Here is a 21,979-nt window from a genome sequence, read left to right on the forward strand (position 1 = left end):
GAATAAAAATAGATTCGATGAAATGCTCAGTCATTCACAAACAAGGATGGGGCGAGGGTCACCACTTTGTCAACAAATGCGTGAGCAAATTGTTGAACAGTTTAAGAAAAACCTTTCTCAACCAGCTATTGCAAGGAATCTAGGGATTTCACCATCTACGGTCCGTAATATCATCAAAGGGTTCAAAGAATCTGGAGAAATCACTGCACGTAAGCAGCTAAGCCCGTGACCTTTGATCCTTCAGGCTGTACTGCATCAACAAGCGACATCAGTGTGTAAAGGATATCAACACATGGGCTCAGGAACACTTCAGAAACCCACTGTCAGTAACTACAGTTGGTCGCTACATCTGTAAGTGCAAGTTAAAACTTTCCTATGAAAGGCGAAAACCGTTTATCAACAACACCCAGAAACGCCGTCGGCTTCGCTGGGCCTTAGCTCATCTAAGATGGACTGATACAAAGTGGAAAAGTGTTCTGTGGTCTGACGAGTCCACATTTCAAATTGTTTTTGGAAACTGTGGAAGTTGTGTCCTCCGGACCAAAGAGGAAAAGAACCATCCGGATTGTTATAGGCGCAAAGTTGAAAAGGCAGTATCTGTGATGGTGTGGGGGTGTATTAGTGCCCAAGACATGGGTAACTTACACATCTGTGAAGGCGCCATTAATGCTGAAAGGTACATACAGGTTTTGGAGCAACATATGTTGCCATCCAAGCAACGTTACCATGGACGCCCCTGCTTATTTCAGCAATACAATGCCAAGCCACGAGTTACATCAACGTGGCTTCATAGTAAAAGAGTGCGGGTACTAGACTGGCCTGCCTGTCTCCCATTGAAAATGTGTGGCGCATTATAAAGCCTAAAATACCACAACGGAGACCCCCGGACTGTTGAACAACTTAAGTGTACATCAAGCAAGAATGGGAAAGAATTCCACCTGATAAGCTTAAAAAATGTGTCTCCTCAGTTCCCAAACGTTTATTGAGTGTTGTTAAAAGGAAAGGCCATGTAACACAGTGGTGAACATGCCATTTCCCAACTACTTTGGCACGTGTTGCAGCCATGAAATTCTAAGTTAATTATTATTTGCAAAAAAAAAATAAGTTTATGAGTTTGAACATCAAATATCTTGTCTTTGTAGTGCATTAAATTGAATATGGGTTGAAAAGGATTTGCATATCATTGTATTCCAATTATATTTACATCTAACACAATTTCCCAACTCATATGGAAATGGGGTTTGTATGTTTACCATTGCGACATTACTACTTGGTTTGAGGGACCACAAGATAATGAAAAATAAAGTTTAATAGTATTGTGGCTTGCAGTGAAAAAAAATGCTACTGAATGTAGCTTTTTTGAATGCAGGTGTAGCTAATGTTGTGACCGGTGAATCTATATATCATTTGTTTATTTTCGACCGTTCCTAAAAAAAACTAAGTATCGGCGATGTTCGTCTTCAAGATAGAGAATATATTTTTCCCAGTTACAAAGTTTATGGAAGAAGAATTTATAATAAGAACTTGGACTCGTTAACATGTACGCGCAGGGAGCGCGTGCACACATTCAAAAGCAGTCCAAGAGAAGCAACGAACAATTTGCAGTCATGTTGTGTTTATGATGGAATATACACTCAATGACAGCTAACGCTAGCTATCCACATCGCTATAATTAGCCAACAACACCTAAAGCTAATGCACGTGCATGAGTTACGTCATCACGTACAAGAAGCCGTCAGGGATATACTGTGTAAAATATATTGGAAAGTTGGCGCCCTCTAGGCCTCAATATAAATGTTGCAAACAGCCCCTTAAGTGCTTCAAGATTTATGGTTGCCATTCTTGGTCTGTGCTTTAAGAGAAATACAATCATTAGTAAATACTTGAGCACATCATCCCAGTCCTTCAGAAACTCCACTGACTCCCCGTTCCTCACCGGATCCACTTTAAAATCCTCCTCCTCACCCACAACGCCCTCCACAACCAGGCCCCCTGCTACCTCACCAACCAGCTTTACCACCATACCCCTTCACGCAGCCTCCGCTCTTCTGATGCCAACCTCCTATCCCCACCACTCAGAACCAAGCTCCAGACCTGGGGTGATAGAGCCTTCTCCATCGCTGCTCCCACCCTCTGGAACTCTCTTCCCAAACCCATCCGTGACTGCTCAGACCTTCCTACCTTCAAAAGCCTTCTCAAAACACACCTCTTCAGATCTGCTTTTAACCAGTGATTAGTGTTCTGTGTCTTGTAATGTCCTGTCTTGTAAATGTCCAGTATTACTATGTATTTTACACTGTACTGCCTTTATATTTCCTGTATTTTATATTATTACTTTGAACTGTTTTATATTTTAATTTTTGATCCTGTAAAGCGTCTTTGAGTGCTCTGAAAAGCGCTATACCACAAAAAATTAATTATTATTATTATTTAGTTGAAACAACACTATGGCTTAAACTACAAAGATAAGACATGTAGAAGGTAAAACCCACACTGTTAAAGATAAAACACAAATTGCAGGAAGTTACACAATTGAGTCATTTCACTTGCATTAGTTCATGCTATGTGGGCGGTTTGGACTGCACTAATTGGCAACATTCTAACCAGCTGTGCGCGCCTCTCATATCTATATATATGTGCACAGCAGGGGAGCTACTTAACCATATTCTTACCAGTCAGTCTTTAAACTCCTTGTGCAGATCTGAATGCTAGTTATTTAAATGTTTACCTAAGTTTGAAGAAAACTGTATTCCCACCTTTGGCGAGGCATGTTTTAAAGCAGGGGTGCTCATTACGTCGATCGCGAGCTACCGGTCGATCTCGGAGGGTGTGTCAGTCGATCACCAGCCAGGCATTAAAAAAATAGTCCTAAAAATGAGCGATCATAAATCTTCACTATGACGTCACTTTCGTCACTTGATTGACATTCACAGCACCCGAGGGTCTTCTGAGATGACGCTGGCTGCTGCCAGCTCATTAAAATTACCGACTGGAAGGCGAGAAACACTTTATTTCAACAGACTCTGGCGCCGTACCTGTTGTCAAAACTCCAAAGACCGACTGCACAGTTGCGCTAACAAAACAAGAGTCTCAGAAAGCTGGCGTGCACAAGCTAGCAAGCTACGGAGTTTGCCGACAATGTATTTCTTGTAAAGTGTATACAAAGGAGTACGGAAGCTGGACAAATAAGATGCCAAAAACCAACCACTTTCATGTGGTATTGGACAGAAAGGAGGACTTTTTTCTCCTCCATTCAAAAATGCGGACGTTTTTAGCACCACTGTCTGATTCCAATCAATGCAAGTCATCAGAATCAGGTAATACACCAACTTATATTCTTGTCTTTATGAAAGAAAGGAATCTATATTTGTTAAACATGCCTGTATTATCTTTAAACACCTTTAACTTGTTAACAATATTAACTATATGTATTAAACATACTTGTATTATCATTAAACACCTTTAATTTATTAACAATATTAACTATATGTATTAAACATTCTTGTATTATCATTAAACACCTTTAATTTATTAACAATATTAACTATGTGTTAAACATGATTGCATTATCATTAAACACCTTTAATTTATTAACAATATTAACTATATGTGTTAAACATGCTTGCATTATCATTAAACACCTTTAACTTATTAACAAAAACATATATTTCATAAATAAGTAAATATAAATTATATATATGAATGAGGTAGATCCCCACGACTTGATCAATTGAAAAGTAGCTCGCCTGCAGAAAAAGTGTGAGCACCCCTGTTTTAAAGTGTCACATTTCAATCAATCAATGTTTATTTATATAGCCCTAAATCACAAGTGTCTCAAAGGGCTGCACAAGCCACAACGACATCCTCGGTACAAAGCCCACATAAGGGCAAGGAAAAACTCACCCCAGTGGGACGTCGATGTGAATGACTATGAGAAACCTTGGAGAGGACCGCATATTGGGAACATCTCTGCGCTGCTGACCCGTCTCCGCTCGGGATGGTTTCCTGCTGACCCCACTGTGGACTGGACTCTTACTGTTATGCTGGATCCACTATGGACTGGACTCTCACAATATTATGTTAGACCCACTCGACATCCATTGCATTCGGTCTCCCTAGAGGGGGGGGGGTTACCCACATATGCGGTCCTCTCCAAGGTTTCTCATAGTCATTCACATCGACGTCCCACTGGGGTGAGTTTTTCCTTGCCCTTATGTGGGCTATACCGAGGATGTCGTTGTGGCTTGTGCAGCCCTTTGAGACACTTGTGATTTAGGGCTATATAAATAAACATTGATTGATTGATTGATTGATATGTGGGTAACCCCCCCCCTCTAGGGGAGACCGAATGCAATGGATGTCGAGTGGGTCTGACATAATATTGTGAGAGTCCATAGTGGATCCAACATAATAGTAAGAGTCCAGTCCATCGTGGGGCCAGCAGGACACCATCCCGAGCGGAGACGGGATGACTATTTACCGATAGTTTTGAAGCCCAAATCGCCCCATATTTAGTTTTAGCTCTCACTGGATCGGTTCGCAGCCGAGTGTGAAGCGACTGGGATGAAAATCAGCATCTCCAAGTCCGAGTCCGTGGTTCTCGTCCGGAAAAGGGTGGAGTGTCATCTCCGGGTTGGGGAGGAGATCTTGGCCCAAGTGGAGGAGTTCAAGTACCTCGGAGTCTTGTTAACGAGTGAGGGAAGAGTTAATCGTGAGATCGACAGGCGGATCGGTGCGGCATCTGCAGTGATGCGGACCCTGTATCAATCCGTTATGGTAAAGAAGGAGCTGAGCCGAAAGGCAAAGCTATCAATATACCAGCCAATCAAAGATTCCCATCCTCACCTATGGTCAGGAGCTTTGGGTTATGACCGAAAGGACAAGATTGCAGGTACAAGCGGCTGAAATAAGCCGGATAAGCGGAAGAAGATGGATGGATGGATATACAGATGTTTCTGTCAAGAACCCTGTTCAAGAACTAAATTAGTTCGTAAATCAAGGTTCCACTGTATCACCTTAAGTAAAGCTCATGACACAGTAAATAGAATGATGTGAACACGTTTGTTACCGGATACTTTCTAATATGCTTCTGCCTGGAGACTTCGTATGTGCAAGTAATGTGCAATTATGATTGTTTATACTGACAAACATGTTTTAGACTGCAATATTGTTCAAATAGGAACACATATTACTTCTGGCGTGTGTGCTGTTGTGTTTAGCTAGTAGTCTATAGCCTAGTATGTTTACCTTTTGTGAATGACTTGACTAAAATAGTAGAAAAGACCAACCTTGTTTTCTTATTGGAGGATATGTAGATAGATGTTAACTGGCTGTCCAGCTTTGCACAAGTACACACGCTACACGACTGTGTGCATCAAAGATTTTAGACCGGGGTTGTCCCAACTTTTTCCACCGTCCTAACTTTTTCCACCGAGGGTCGCATACATAAAACTAGAAAGATGCCACTTCGATACATTTTGTACATTAAAAGATGCTGAACGCAAACCAATGTATGTCGATAAATGGTACACTAGCTGAACTAAACATCCACTCTAGCTATTAAGGGGGAACATTATCACAATTTCAGAAGGGTTAAAACCATTAAAAAGCAGTTCCCATTACGCAATATCCCTAAAAAAAGCTTCAAAGTGCCTGATTTTAACCATCGTTATATACACCCGTCCATTTTCCTGTGACGTCACATAGTGAAGCCAACACAAACAAACATGGCGCATAGAACAGCAAGCTATAGCGACATTAGCTCGGATTCAGACTCGGATTTCAGCGGCTTAAGCGATTCAACAGATTACGAATGTATTGAAACGGATGGTTGTAGTGTGGAGGCAGGTAGCGAAAACGAAATTGAAGAAGAAACTGAAGCTATTGAGCCATATCGGTTTGAACCGTATGCAAGCGAAACCGAGGAAAACGACACGACAGCCAGCGACACGGGAGAAAGCGAGGACGAATTTGGCGATCGCCTTCTAACCAACGATTGGTATGTGTTTGTTTGGCTTTAAAGGAAACTAACAACTATGAACTAGGTTTACAGCATATGAAATACATTTGGCAACAACATGCACTTTGAGAGTGCAGACACCCCAATTTTCATCAATTAATATATTCTGTAGACATACCCTCATCCGCGCTTTTTTCCTGAAAGCTTATCTGTCCAGTTTTGGAGTTGATGTCAGCAGGCCAGGGAAGCTAGGGTCAATATTCTTCTCTTGATCATCTTCGGTGGCATAAGGGACGGTGTGAGCCAAGACATCCAGGGGGTTTAGCTTGCTCGTCTGCGGCAACAAACTGCCGCCATTGCTTGCCGTGCTACCGAGGTCTTTTGTCCCTGAATTGCTCACACACTCCGGCAGATTCAATGGGAGTCTGGCGGCAGATTTCTTTGACTTTATCGTTGGAAATGCATCTGCTTTGAGTGTCGCAGGATATCCACACATTCTTGCCATCTCTGTCGTAGCATAGCTTTCGTCGGTAAAGTGTGCGGAACAAATGTCCAATTTCTTGCCACTTTCGCATCTTTGGGCCACTGGTGCAACTTGAATCCGTCCCTGTTCGTGTTGTTACACCCTCCGACAACACACCGACGAAGCATGATGTCTCCAAGGTACGGAAAACAGTCGAAAAAACGGAAAATAACAGAGCTGATTTGACTCGGTGTTTGAGAAAATGGCGGATTGCTTCCCGATGTGACGCCACGTTGTGACGTCATCGCTCCGAGAGCGAATATTAGAAAGGTGTTTAATTCGCCAAAATTCACCCATTTAGAGTTCGGAAATCGGTTAAAAAAATATATGGTCTTTTTTCTGCAACATCAAGGTATATATTGACGCTTACATAGATCTGGTGATAATGTTCCCCTTTAATCACATGCTACTTTACATTCTAATCTTTTCTAACAATACAACTGCATTTGTGTCCAAATATTGGGGTGTTAAGTTAATTGAAATCATGCAGGCAAGTAATACAACTAGTAATACTTTCGATTAATTATGTCTAATCCAAAATCTTAAAAGTGCAATTAACCTGATGAAATAAATGTATTATAACAATCTGTCGAGGGCCAATAAAAAACAAGCTGTGGGCCGAAATTGGCCCCTAGCCACACTTTGAACACCCATGTTTCATATGTTTACTGATATCGGACTAATATCGGATATGAATATCGGATTGGATCAGAACCCCCCAAATTTCTGATTCTGATTCTTCTGATGCTGTCTTCAGCCAATAATTAACTTTCATCAATCAATTCACACCATTCAAACTGTTACTGTTACACCTGTATGCATTGTAATATTTTCTCAAAAATAAACATAAGCTTTGATGTTTTTGGGTTTTTTTTTTTTTTGAGAATTTTGTTTGAGAAATACCTGCCAACAGTTAGCGGTTTGTTTCATTTGAAAAATAATTGAAGCTAGGTCAGACAAAAGCTTACTACACCAAAAATCAACTGAATGGTGACCATTAGGTATGCACAAAAAATTCGATGTACATCCAAATCGCAATTGTTAGTCATCCCAATAGCTCGGTTGGTAGAGCGGCCGTGCCAGCAACTTGAGGGTTGCAGGTTCGATCCCCACTTCCGCCATCCAAGTCACTGCCGTTGTGTCCTTGGGCAAGACACTTTACCCACCTGCTCCCAGTGCCACCCACACTGGTTTAAATGTAACTTAGATATTGGGTTTCACGATGTAAAGCGCTTTGAGTCACTTGAGAAAAAGCGCTATATAAATGTAATTCACTTCACTTCACTAAATCGAGTCATAATGTTCCAAAATCACTTAAAAAAAATTAAAATGAATAATAATAATAATAATTTAAAAAAATATATATATATATACTTTAAATATGAATCACATTTTTAAAAGCTATTTATGCCATCTCCATGCAGCCAGAAGGAGCTTTTCTAACCAGTGACCTGTTTTAAAAAAGTGTCATTATAATTATTAATACATTGTGGGATCGGTTTGATTTCAGAATCGTGTTGAAACTAGGGCTGCAACAACTAATCAATTAAATCGATTAAAATAGATTTTAAAAATAGTTAGCCATTAATTTAGTCATTGATTCGTTGGATCTATGCTATGCGCATAGGAAATGTTTTATTTCTTTTCTTTTCTTTTTTTATATAAACCTTTATTTATAAACTGCAACATGTACAAACAGCTGAGGAACAATAATCAAAATAAGTATGGTGCCAGTATGCTGTTTTTTTCCCCCAATAAAATACTGGAAAGGATAGAAATGTAGTTTGTCTCTTATATCCGATTATTAATCGATTAATCGAAGTATTAATCGACAGATTAATCGATGATCAAATTAATCGTTAGTTGCATCCCTAGTTGAAACCATTCATCCATCCATCTATTTTCTACCGCTTGTCCCTCTCAGGGTCGCTGTGGTGCTGGACCCTATCCCAGCTGTATTCGGGCGTAAAGCGAGGTACACCCTGGACAGGTCGCCACCTCATTGCAGTAGTTCAAACAGTTCTGCATTAAATACACACACCAGGAATTGGATGGAATGGTTAGGTTCCCAAAGATTCACACTCTTAGTGACCCAAGAACCAGAGGTTCATACAGTATTGAACCGTGATTATGGATGGCGTATTGTTACACTCCTAGTAATTAGGGAATGAAAGAGTGTAAGAGAAAGGGTTCACTTTGTAAAGTGGGCAGACTTGATGTTGACTGGAGAGAAAATCCAGAAGGCAATAGGAGGGTTCTGGGTAGGGTCAGCCATGTGAGTCAGTGTTGTTCAGAGACAAAAGAGGAGGATATGGGACTGGTCAGCCAGGTGTGAATGGACCCTACTGACAAATGGAACTCCTCTTAGGGTCTAATGGAGGGGAGAGGTAGACTATTTCACCCCTCTGTTGCATATCATTACCTTGGTAATGAGGCCCACTCGGATTCAAGCGCTTCCACAGAGCATAGAAATGGTGTCTTACACACCCACAATACCACCCGGCCGCTTTGGTTGCCTGCTCGGTGTGTCCATCTGTCTCCTCTCGGCTTTGTGCCGTAGAGCAGCCGTTAGGAGGATTCAGCATGGGGGGGTTAAAAGTCAAGCTATTTCAATCCTCAAGCTGTATGGATGCAAACTTTCAAAGTACTGCACAACTTCGGCCCTACAGGCTAGCGGCTCGTATTTTGGGGGGTTTGTGGTGGCGTGTTTGTTGTAAAAGGACAACAAAAGACACAAGAGAAGGCAGCAAAAGATCAAGGAGTTCAGGAATAGAAATGTTATACTATTTTTGTGTATTAGCATCATAGAGTCCCTCAAGGCACCATCTTAAGCACACCCTTTTTTACCTTATCAACTTCCTGTATGCCATTATTTATAGTTGCATGATTCACTTACCATTTACAATCGGGTGAGTGCATGTTTCAGCTCTCTAAATTCAGAAGGCTTTTGTACAAAATGTCCTCTCTAAAGACAGTTTCATGAGACAGTTTTGTCAGCCTAATGAAACTACTTACTGTAAAAGGCTTTTTCCCTGTAAAACCATGCTAATCCCCATCAAAAATAAAAATGCTCATATTTAAAAGGATTACCATCCTGAAGAGTTTAACAATTAAGTCCAATGAGTAGAGACTGAATAAGAGTTCCTCATTGAAACAACTGCAACTTTGTTCAAATGTCTCAACATTTAAAAAGTCCAAATGAAAAATTGTACACTAAAGAAAATAATCATAATGACAAAAAATTTAATTTGATAAAATTGAAAGATATCAGTGGAATTAAGAAGATTACTTTAAATCCTTCCAGTAATGTTCGAGCCGCTCTGAGTTTTTGGAGGGATGATCTATAATTAATGATCATTTTGCCCAGCAGTTTTACGTAGGGAGATGTTCAAATATTTAGTAAAAAAAAAAAAGAAAAAGTTTTTATCTGATCTTTTAACGATTTTCAGGTCAAACGATGTCAGTGGACCCTTTGTGTCCTGTCGGGGACCTGCTGCACGCCTTTTAATTGACTCGTAACATAGCGGGGCTAAGATAAATGCAAATACAAAAGCATTCATCAATTATTCATGGCCAATGATCACACACACACACAGACACACACACACACACACACACACACACACAGAAACAACAGTAGGTGTCTTGCTACGCCACTGCCTAACTGCCTGCGCACGGGCACACACACTCACTCACGCGCACGCACGCAAACACACGGACACTTCATCTTTCTTCACATCTGCAGTTTCGACTTTTCCTTCTTTCAGTCTTGCTGGTTTATTTTGGTGGACCAAGGAACAACAAGCACATAGCCTAAGGAAGTGTGAATAAAAGCAGCACACAATCCAATGTTTGCTAGTAAAGACACAAATATGGCACTTTTTTACAATCACGGTTTGGAACGCACTTTGGATTTTAAAGTCAGATTTTGGTTCATTTTCAGTAAGGGAGGTGAGGGGGGGGCGTGGTTGGGGGCGTGGCTAAGAGGGGAGGAGTATATTTACAGCTAGAATTCACCAAGTCAAGTATTTCATATATATATATATATATATATATATATATATATAAGAAATACTTGACTTTCAGTGAATTCTAGCTATAAATATATATTTATTTTATTGTATATATATATATATATATATATATATATATATATAAAAGAAATACTTGAATTTCAGTGTTCATTTATTTACACATATACTTGTTGAGTTAAGGGTTGAATTGTCCATCCTTGTTCTATTCTTCTAACCATGCTGAACGTCCTCTCTGATGATGCATTGCTGTGTGGCACGCACAAAAGTGCTTTCATCAAATGCACAAGATGGCAGTATTGTCCTGTTTAAGAGTGTCACAACATTGCTGTTTACGGCAGATGAACTGCTTTACGGCAGACCAAAACATGACTGCTGTTGTTGTGTGTTGTTACCGCGCTGGGAGGTCGTTAATGAAACTGCCTAACAATAAACCCACATAAGGAACTAAGAACTCGCCCTCGATCATTCTACAGTTATAACGTCATTGGGTAGGCACACCGCGGACCTGAGTCCGCCTGAATTTCGGGAGATTTTCGGAAGATAATTTGTCCCGGGAGGTTTTCGGAAGAGGCGCTGAATTTCGGGAGTCTCCCGGAAAATCCGGGAGGGTTGGCAAGTATGGCTTTAATGAAGTCTCAAATGAAACCTAAGAGAGGGGAAACGTTGGATCAGACAGAAGCCGAGAGGGTCAGGACCGGCATGACTTGGTCATGGTGTAGATGTGGAACTTGGAACCAAGCTATGTCAACATAAATGGAGTGCTTCTGCTGCACTAACTGGCAAACAATGTTAATATCGATGGAAAAGCAACAAAAACCTGCATCACAACAAAAGACGAACACTGCAGTGGTAAAAACTTATTTTCACCTACCCAAAATCAACTGAAAATGTCTTTGGCCAGCTTGATCAAATGGACAACTGTCCATCGAACAAGTCCCTATAATATTGATCACGATTCATCATGGGCGTTAGTACATACACTTTCGAGCTAGCTGTGCACAAACAAATGTACAAATGAAATGTGGGCTTATACTTTACAGATACTGTAATATGATTGTTCATATTTTTCAATAAGTACAGATTGGTGTCCTATCGCATCACAGCAGCTGGCTTTCCTCTTGCTAATGCCGTAGCAGTGTGAATAGCTGCGTTTCTATTAGAGATGTCCCGATCCGATATTTGAATCGGATCGGCCGCCGACGTTTTGCAAAAAAATGCGTATCGGCAAGGCATGGGAAAATGCCGATCCAGATCCAGTTTTAAAAAAAACTCTGGTCCGTGTTTTCCAACGCACCTATTTAAATAATACATTCCATTTTCTGCTGCTCCCTAATTTCCCTTTCCGCATTTTCCAGCACACCTTCAACACATCCACAGGTCTGTGGATTCTCACGCAGTTGCTTTTAGCTGCTGGCATTACACGACAGGCTCTTCTCACTCTTTCCTGTGTCTCCCTCTCACAGACAGCAAGCGCACCTTCTTACACACGTCACATACTGTCACGTCATACGTCACATACTGTCACGTCATACGTCACATACGTATACGTCCTCTCCCAGCAGAGAGGTAGCAGCATGGCTAACGTTAGCTGTGATGCTAGCGCAGCCGTGCGAGCAACCTTCCCTCTAAGGTGCGCGCCTGCGCAATTGCGCACTGCTCAAGCGTCCTCTGCGCATGGCAAATCTATGCCACGCACAAATCAAATAAAAAAATAAGCGCATAATAATTTTCGACACACGGACACGACAGAGAAAACAGTTTTCGTCATCATTGTTCAAATATTGTAACGTCTGTCGAGACGCTTATCTCCATTCGGTGCCACACGTCCACACCATCAAAATGCCGAGGCAAACATTTCCAGATCAACACCGTATGAAAAAAAATAGTGATTTTTTAGTTGTGATTTCCTTCTCTGTATGAAAGTTTAAAAGTAGCATATATTAATGCAGTATGAAGAAGAATGTTTTAATGTAGACACATAGAATCATCATACTGCTGTGATTATATGCATCAAGTGTTCATTCAAGGCTAAGGCAAAATATCGAGATATATATCGTGTATCGCAATATGGCCTTAAAATATCGCAATATTAAAAAAAGGCCATATCGCCCAGCCCTAGTTCAATGATGCCATTTCTGTTTGTCATGTATAATGTTGTCTATTTTGTGTTTATCCTTGAATAAACAGGTCAGTTTCTTGTTACTAACCATTGTGTATTATTCAAACTCCCCTAATTCAGCTGGCTAGTTGTTATCAAGAGTACTAAAACCATTTTCAACATGATTCTGACAACTAAGTAGGCTAAATAACTTTAAACCTTAATACATGCTCGGATAGGCCAGTATCGGTATTGGATCGGAAGTGCAAAAACAATATCGGTATCGGATCGGAAGTGCAAAAACCTGGATCGGGACATCCCTAGTTTCCATTGCAGTGTTTTGCAAAATAAAAGCGACATATCTAAAATTTCAAACAAGTATATTTGCGACTTGTAGGTGTTTCCATAAAAGGGTGTGTTGCGTCATAAGCCGTAATTCTCGTAAAATCTCGTCCAGCGAGACTCCACCTTGAGGAAGATGGACACTTTGCTATTCCATGGTTTTGGAGCTGTGATTACGTTGTATGCAAGTTTGATATACACTCCAACAATAAGCATAACAATTGCAACTACTGCTTTTGCCGTGATTGTCAATAGAAGACTAAGACTTAGACTTCCTTTTTATTGTCATTCAAATTTGAACTTTACAGCACAGATAAGAACGAAATTTTGTTACATAAGCTCATGGTAGTGCAGGATAAAAAAGCAATAAGGGGCATATATAAATAAATAAATATACATAAATAATATTTAAATATATATAAACAAAAATACATAAATATATATAAATAAATAAATAGATTACTGTACAGATAAATATATTGCACTTTTTCACATGCGTCCACGTTTATGGATGTATGTTATATTGTCTTTTTTATTCCAGCGAGCTAATCCATTTTGGGGGGAGTTGAGGGGATTATTTAATTATGATGCGTTCAAGAGTCTTACGGCCTGAGGGAAGAAGCTGTTACAGAACCTGGAGGTTCTGCTTCGGAGGCTGCGGAACCTCTTTCTAGAGTCTAGCAGTGAAAACAGTCCTTGGTTGAAGACGAAGGCCGCGGAAGGAATTCACAGAACAAAGAATTCACAGACAAATTGTGGATTCAAGAGCCCCCTCCACATTGTTCAGGCATGTGGACGGGGCCAGCAAAGGGACCCACTTCGCTCCCCCTGGCCAACCGGTTGGAAGCGAGACCAAGACGACCTGTCTGCCCCAGTTGTCCTGCATTGGCGCCTCACTGGTTCTGTGTTTAAGTGCCATGTAAAGGTGACATTTCAATATCGAAACATCTGAAAAAACATCTCATGAGAGCGTAAAAATGTGTTGGCGATATTTGACGGGTTTTTCGAAATATGGGTGTTTAAGTTGTGCTCATTTCTAGTTTCTCTGTGAGCAAGGCGATAATACAATAACAGCTTGGTTATTATACAGGTTACGGAACGTGAATTAAGTATTGTTGGCTGTTTTTGGATGAATATCACAGTGATTTAGAGGCACAATAGATTGGTCCCATTAGCAGCATTGCAAACCACCTGGAAACGAGCCGATTACTAAGAATTAGAATACAAAAAAAACAATTAAAAGTGTTGTGAACGATAGGCAAAATTCCCAAAAAAAGTGCAGTTCCCCTCTAAGTGCCCAGCAAAAGTAAGCATTAGGTTTGGATACAGCATACTTGCCAACCTTGAGACCTCCGATTTCGGGAGGTGGGGGTCAGGGGGGTGGGTGTGGTCGGGGTGGGACGGGGCGTGGTTGGGGGCGTGGCTAAAAGGGGAGGAGTATATTTACAGCTAGAATTCACCAAGTCAAGTATTTCATATATATATATTTATATATATACAGGTAAAAGCCAGTAAATTAGAATATTTTGAAAAACTTGATTTATTTCAGTAATTGCATTCAAAAGGTGTAACTTGTACATTATATTTATTCATTGCACACAGACTGATGCATTCAAATGTTTATTTCATTTAATTTTGATGATTTGAAGTGGCAACAAATGAAAATCCAAAATTCCGTGTGTCACAAAATTAGAATATTACTTAAGGCTAATACAAAAAAGGGATTTTTAGAAATGTTGGCCAACTGAAAAGTATGAAAATGAAAAATATGAGCATGTACAATACTCAATACTTGGCACCCCAAACCATCACTGATGGTGGAAACTTTACACTAGACTTCAGGCAACGTGGATCCTGTGCCTCTCCTGTCTTCCTCCAGACTCTGGGACCTCGATTTCCAAAGGAAATGCAAAATTTGCATGGTTGGGTGATGGTTTGGGGTGCCATGTCATCTGCTGGTGTCGGTCCACTCTGTTTCCTGAGATCCAGGGTCAACGCAGCCGTCTACCAGCAAGTTTTAGAGCACTTCATGCTTCCTGCTGCTGACCTGCTCTATGGAGATGGAGATTTCAAGTTCCAACAGGACTTGGCGCCTGCACACAGCGCAAAATCTACCCGTGCCTGGTTTACGGACCATGGTATTTCTGTTCTAAATTGGCCCGCCAACTCCCCTGACCTTAGCCCCATAGAAAATCTGTGGGGTATTGTGAAAAGGAAGATGCAGAATGCCAGACCCAAAAACGCAGAAGAGTTGAAGGCCACTATCAGAGCAACCTGGGCTCTCATAACACCTGAGCAGTGCCAGAAACTCATCGACTCCATGCCACGCCGCATTAACGCAGTAATTGAGGCAAAAGGAGCTCCAACCAAGTATTGAGTATTGTACATGCTCATATTTTTCATTTTCATACTTTTCAGTTGGCCAACATTTCTAAAAATCCCTTTTTTGTATTAGCCTTAAGTAATATTCTAATTTTGTGACACACGGAATTTTGGATTTTCATTTGTTGCCACTTCAAATCATCAAAATTAAATGAAATAAACATTTGAATGCATCACTCTGTGTGCAATGAAAAAATATAATGTACAAGTTACACCTTTTGAATGCAATTACTGAAATAAATCAAGTTTTTCAAAATATTCTAATTTACTGGCTTTTACCTGTATATATAGACATACATATATATATATATATATATATATATATATATATATATATATATAGATATATCTATATATATATATATATATATATATATATATATATATAGATAAGAAATACTTGACGTTCAGTGAATTCTAGCTATATATATATATATATATATATATATATATATATATATATATATATATATATATATATATATACGTATATATATATATGTATTTTATTATATATATATATATATATATATATATATATATATATATATAAATACTTGAATTTCAGTGTTTATTTATTTACACATATACACACAACACTCATCTACTCATTGTTGAGTTAAGGGTTGAATTGTCCATCCTTGTTCTATTCTCTGTCACTATTTTTCGAACCATGCTGAACACCCTCTCTGATGATGCATTGCTGTGTGGCACGCACAAAAGTGCTTTCATCAAATGCACTAGATGGCAGTATTGTCCTGTTTAAGAGTGTCACAACATTGCTGTTTACGGCAGACGAACTGCTTTACGGTATACAAAAACGTGACTGCTGTTGTTGTGTGTTGTTGCCGCGCTGGGAGGATGTTAATGAAACTGCCTAACAATAAACCCACATAAGAAACCAAGAACTCGCCCTCCATCATTCTACAGTTATAACGTTATTGGGCAGGTATGCTGTTTATGTTTTGGGTTGATGGACTCAGGTCCATGAGGACCTGAGTCCGCCTGAATTTCGGGAGATTTTCGGGAGAAAATTTGTCCCGGGAGGTTTTCGGTAGAGGCGCTGAATTTTGGGAGTCTCCCGGAAAATCCGGGAGGGTTGGCAAGTATGGGATACAGCGCTTGCATATAGGATCTGGTTGGCTTATGCAAGTACAATACGAGTCTCTCTAAAAGGCTTGAATATTAGAACATCCCCTACCTGCCATGCTTTTTAAATGCAAGAACATCAGTGGCTGCATCAAAAATAAAATATGCTAATGTGAGCATGTTTCATGTCAGGATGTATTGCTTAAAATAATAAGAGCAGACGTTCTGACTGTGAAGGCGCGTTCTGGAATCATAACGCTTGTCAACCTCGTGGGCAACTTTCATCTTGCTGTGAAGTTTTATTTGATAGTCTCGCTCTGAAATGAAACTAAAATGTGCATGATTTGCTTCTGACTATGAATAGAGTAAATTAGAAGCAACAAAAAAGATGAACTTGATTAATAATGCTTGAAAACAAACCACTTTTGAGTGGCGGCCTTAACCTTCCTTAAGCCTTGCCTCATAGTAATGCAATGCTGTTCGAACAAGTTTAAGGAAAATCACTGTCAAAAAAACTAAATTATTTCTGACTTTGTATCAATATGAACCTGGAGTTTGTTTTCCAGTGAGAGGATGATACCAGTGAGGTTTGACAAGAGTGAGAGACAGGTGAAGCATGTTTTTATTATGTATTTTGAGTCTTGTTTTGGTAGTGGTCAGTGCCAAAGAGCTTATGCTAGTAATTGGACGAGAATGTCTCCACTGCTGTTGACTCATATTATGATTTTTTTTTCTCCATTTAAAATGTTTCCTTGGTGTATAGGTGGTTCTTTGGTCAACATTTTGCATGGATTATGTTTTACGGACCATCTTCAAGACACTCTCTGACTGTCTCCTCCATGTCAAGACTCCTTTTAATAATAATAATAATGGATTAGATTTCTATAGCGCTTTTCTAGACACTCACAGAGAACCCATCATTCATTCACTCCACATGCAACCCTCAAGTTTCTGGCACGGCTGCTCTACTCACCACGCCATGCCGCCTCTTTTAATTGCATCTCAACTCTGTCAGCCATGTAGTAGTTTTTAAAGGGGAACATTATCACAATTTTAGAAGGGTTAAAACCATTAAAAATCAGTTCCCAGTGGCTTATTTTACTTTTCAAAGTTTTTTTCAAAATTTTACCCATCACGCAATATCCCTAAAAAAAGCTTCAAAGTGCCTGATTTTAACCATCGTTATATATACCCGTCCATTTTCCTGTGACGTCACACAGTGATGCCAATACAAACAAACATGGCGCATAGAACAGCAAGCTATAGCGACATTAGCTCGGATTTCAGCGGCTTAAGCGATTCAACAGATTACGCATGTATTGAAACGGATGGTTGTAGTGTGGAGGCAGGTAGCGAAAACGAAATTGAAGAAGAAACTGAAGCTATTGAGCCAAATCGGTTTGAACCGTATGCAAGCGAAACCGACACGACAGCCAGCGACACGGGAGAAAGCGAGGACGAATTTGGCGATCGCCTTCTAACCAACAATTGGTATGTGTTTGTTTGGCATTAAAGGAAACTAACAACTATGAACTAGGTTTACAGCATATGAAATACATTTGGCAACAACATGCACTTTGAGAGTGCAGACAGCCCATTTCAGGCGCGCTAAGAACATATATTTTTCCACGATTTCAGCACTCAGGTTAACCATACCTAAATAGACACAAAATACTGCATTAAACAAGACTACCCGAATGTACTCGAATGATTGAAAAGAATAAATGTTTTTAAGCTAAATTATTGGTAAACACAGTTTATGTATAATAATTTACGTAAAACCGCGAGTAATGAATAAAGTTTTCATCAATTAATATATTCTGTAGACATACCCTCATCCGCTCTCTTTTCCTGAAAGCTGATCTGTCCAGTTTTGGAGTTGATGTCAGCATCTGCTTTGAGTGTCGCAGGATATCCACACATTCTTGCCATCTCTGTCGTAGCATAGCTTTCGTCGGTAAAGTGTGCGGAACAAACGACTGACTATTTCGTCGGCTTTCCCCACAGCCTCGTATTTTGAACAAATTTTGTCCAGTTTCTTGCCACTTTTGCATCTTTGGGCCACTGGTGCAACTTGAATTCGTCCCTGTTCGTGTTGTTACACCCTCCGACAACACACCGACGAAAGTGAGAAAATGGCGGATTGCTTCCCGATGTGACGTCACAACGTCATCGCTTCGAGAGCGAATAATAGAAAGGCGTTTAAATTCGCCAAAATTCACCCATTTAGAGTTCGGAAATCGGTTAAAAAAATAGATGGTCTTTTTTCTGCAACATCAAGGTATATATTGACGCTTACATAGGTCTGGTGATAATGTTCCCCTTTAACGCTTCCATATCGAGTCCAATGAGAGATATAGGCTAGAACTGTATACTACATTTTATTATAAATGGCAAAAGTGGAGAATTTAAGCATGAATGTGCATGTAGGGACTTATTGAATACAATGTTGGACTGTTTGAATAAAAATGGCAGAATTGCGCAAAACTCTTTGGGTAAACCTCCACCATGAATGGAGATATCCGCTGATGTAACTAAGACAAAATATGTCACTGAAGTTCAAAACAGGTTGTTTGGAAAAAGGCAAAAATGTTTTATAAATATACCTGCCATGTCTACATGGTTTTAATTCAAATGTTCAGTATTTATGGTGAATTTAAATATATAATCAAAATGAGTGCCAACTAGGGATGTATACAGAGTACCGGTATTTTTTGGTACCGGTTCCTAAAAAGGTCTGCCCATGAGGACCCTGAAGATTCTGGACTAACGATACTGCTATCGGTATTCTTTGTTCCAGCTGACTGACGTAATTATGACACGCTGTCACATTCAGTTCAGTTGCCGCTGCTACACATTAAGATCATCTTTGAATAATGACAAATAAGGAAGAAACACCACACAAAAGTTTGTAACAAACAATAGTTCCTCCTCAAAGTCACACATGCTGTGTCAGTTTGAAGCGAGTCACGACAGCGTTTTATCAACCCTCGTCATAGCGATCAATCCACTCGCCAATCTTAATCCACTCAAAAAAGTGAAAAATTTAGGTATAACATAATAATCCATCAAGTTGCTTTGAAGAAAAATAGCATTTACTGTGACCGACATTAAAAGACATCTTGCTTAAATGTGTTTCAGTTCCTTCTTTTTCTTGACTACAAACTGGACGATCGAGCATTACATTTGCTCGCAGTGTCTTTGTATTTTTATAACACAAACTACACACACACATACATCAGTAGCTGTTAATCTATATGGGTTCTGGTTCGTCAATCAAGTATTTCTGTGTGCAATATAAACACAAATAATTCCTACTGTTACAAAATACAGACCCGCATAACTTGCTAATTGATGTGATATATCATGCAAAATGCCATACATAAATATTATTTCCAGCTGAGTCTAACTGTAATGAATAGAAACTGTTATGGATCTTTACAATAAGATGACATAACTGCATTTTACCTTGCACTGCACACATAGTTGACTTCTTTAAGACTTAAAAAATAGCTGTTGATAAAAGACTTCCCTGTTCTGAGATGTTACAGTACATCATGTTGGAGGTTTCCAACCTCTTGTGCTAATAGAAATGCAAATTAAAATGCATTTTTTCCACGTCTTCATTTCCACAAATTACATGTAGCACCGATAAGAGTACCGATAAATACCGGTATCGATAAGGAATATTGATAAGGGTATCGTATCGATAAAATCTTAACGATATACAGTACATCCCTCGTGCCAACAGGTAAGAAAAGTTGGTTTTGCCTAATTTGACCCCTTTAAACCAAATATTCAAGATTTGAGATTTAAGATTCTTTATTATCATGCTAACAACACATTTTTTAGGGAACCTCTCAAGAGCTGTTTGCTACACCTCCATGTTGGCTCTGATGCTTGTGTTTTCTCCGTAGTTTTTCAGAGAGCATTTGTATTTGTTTTAATCCATACAATGGTGTCCAAACGCTCTGCACCTTCTGAAGCTTCTGGCACAGAATCTAAAACCCAGAGGAAACTCCTTACGATCTGAGAAAAGGGGAACTTTCACACTGTAAGGAAGGTAGCTGCTATCTGCCAAGACAAGATCAATGAATCCTCAGTTCCTACATAGAGGAGGAGGAAACATTTTAAGGACTACAGCAACAGTGTCGCCAAAAAAGATTGCGGCGACCACTCTGCATAGCATTGTTTTTCTTTTGAACGAGGTCACCGTAACACCGCCATCCGTCGTCATCATCATGCAGCTAATTGTTTTGCGTCATCACTTGCGAAAGTTTATTTTGTTTTATCCCACGATAATCGAGTGAAAACTCAAGATGTATTTCACAAATGTTCTATATGATGAACTATAGTCATCCATTAAATGTGTTTTGTGTTCATATTTTTTGTTTATATGGAACGCATTAATTGCAATGACATTATTACCTATGAGAAAAAAGTACCGTATTTATCGGACTATAAGTCGCTCCGGAGTATAAGTCGCACCGGCTGAAAATGCACAATAAAGAAGAAAAAAAACATATATACGTCGCACTGGAGTATAAGTCGCATTTTTGGGGGAAATTTATTTTATAAAATCCAACACCAAGAATAGAATTAGAAAGGCAATTTAAAATAAATAAAGAATAGTGAACAACAGGCTGATTATATGAGGCATAAATAATGGATGAATGAATGAATGGGTTGTACTTGTATAGCGCTTTTCTACCTTCAAGGTACTCAAAGCGCTTTGACACTACCTCCACATTTACCCATTCACACACACATTCACACACTGATGGAGGGAGCTGCCATGCAAGGCGCTACCAGCACCCATCAGGAGCAAGGGTGAAGTGTCTTGCTCAGGACACAACGGACATGACGAGGTTGGTACTAGGTGGGGATTGAACCAGGGACCCTCGGGTCGCGCACGGCCATTCTTCCACTGCGCCACGCCGTCCCAATAACCAACTGAGAACGTGCCTGGTATGTTAACGTAACACATCATGGCAAGAGTCATTCAAATAACTATAACATATAGAACATGCTAAACGTTTACCAAACAATCTGTCACTCCCGATCGCTAAATCCGATGAAATCTTCCTCCTTGGTGTCGCTCCTGGTATGCGCCGCTAGCGTCCTTTCTTTCTGCTGCTCGATCGCCGTTTTCTGGTGCATACTTCACTACGTCCAGCTTGTAATCTGCAGTATATGATTTCCTTTTCGGTGCCATTTTAGTTCAGTACTTCTCAGTTTTTAAAAGTTATCGCCAATGTTGCTGTGATCTATTTTAATAGCTCTGGTAGTAGCGTATAGCATATCGCAGTTAGCATTCCAAAACCCACAATGCACTTCTGCCATGACCCGCCCCCACCGAATTCTTATTAGTTGGCGTGTGAGTGACTATTGCTGACGTGTGTATGACGATTGCGAACATTTTCTTCGTCGCTCACGCGAATGAGATAAATAATATTATTTGATATTTTACGGTAATATGTTAATACTTTCACACATAAGTCGCTCCGGAGTATACGTCGCACCCACGGCCAAACTATGAAAAAAACCTCGAC

General features: G+C 39.8%; 1 protein-coding gene across 2 annotated transcripts in view; it reads right to left on the reverse strand.

The window, feature by feature from the left end:
* The window catches only part of drosha (drosha ribonuclease III), a 298,514-nt gene that overhangs the window by 120,228 nt on the left and 156,307 nt on the right, over positions 1 to 21,979 (reverse strand). The gene's annotated exons all lie outside the window — the stretch shown is intronic.

The sequence above is a fragment of the Nerophis lumbriciformis genome, linkage group LG07 (assembly GCF_033978685.3).
Source record: "Nerophis lumbriciformis linkage group LG07, RoL_Nlum_v2.1, whole genome shotgun sequence".
NCBI classification, from domain to species: domain Eukaryota; kingdom Metazoa; phylum Chordata; class Actinopteri; order Syngnathiformes; family Syngnathidae; genus Nerophis; species Nerophis lumbriciformis.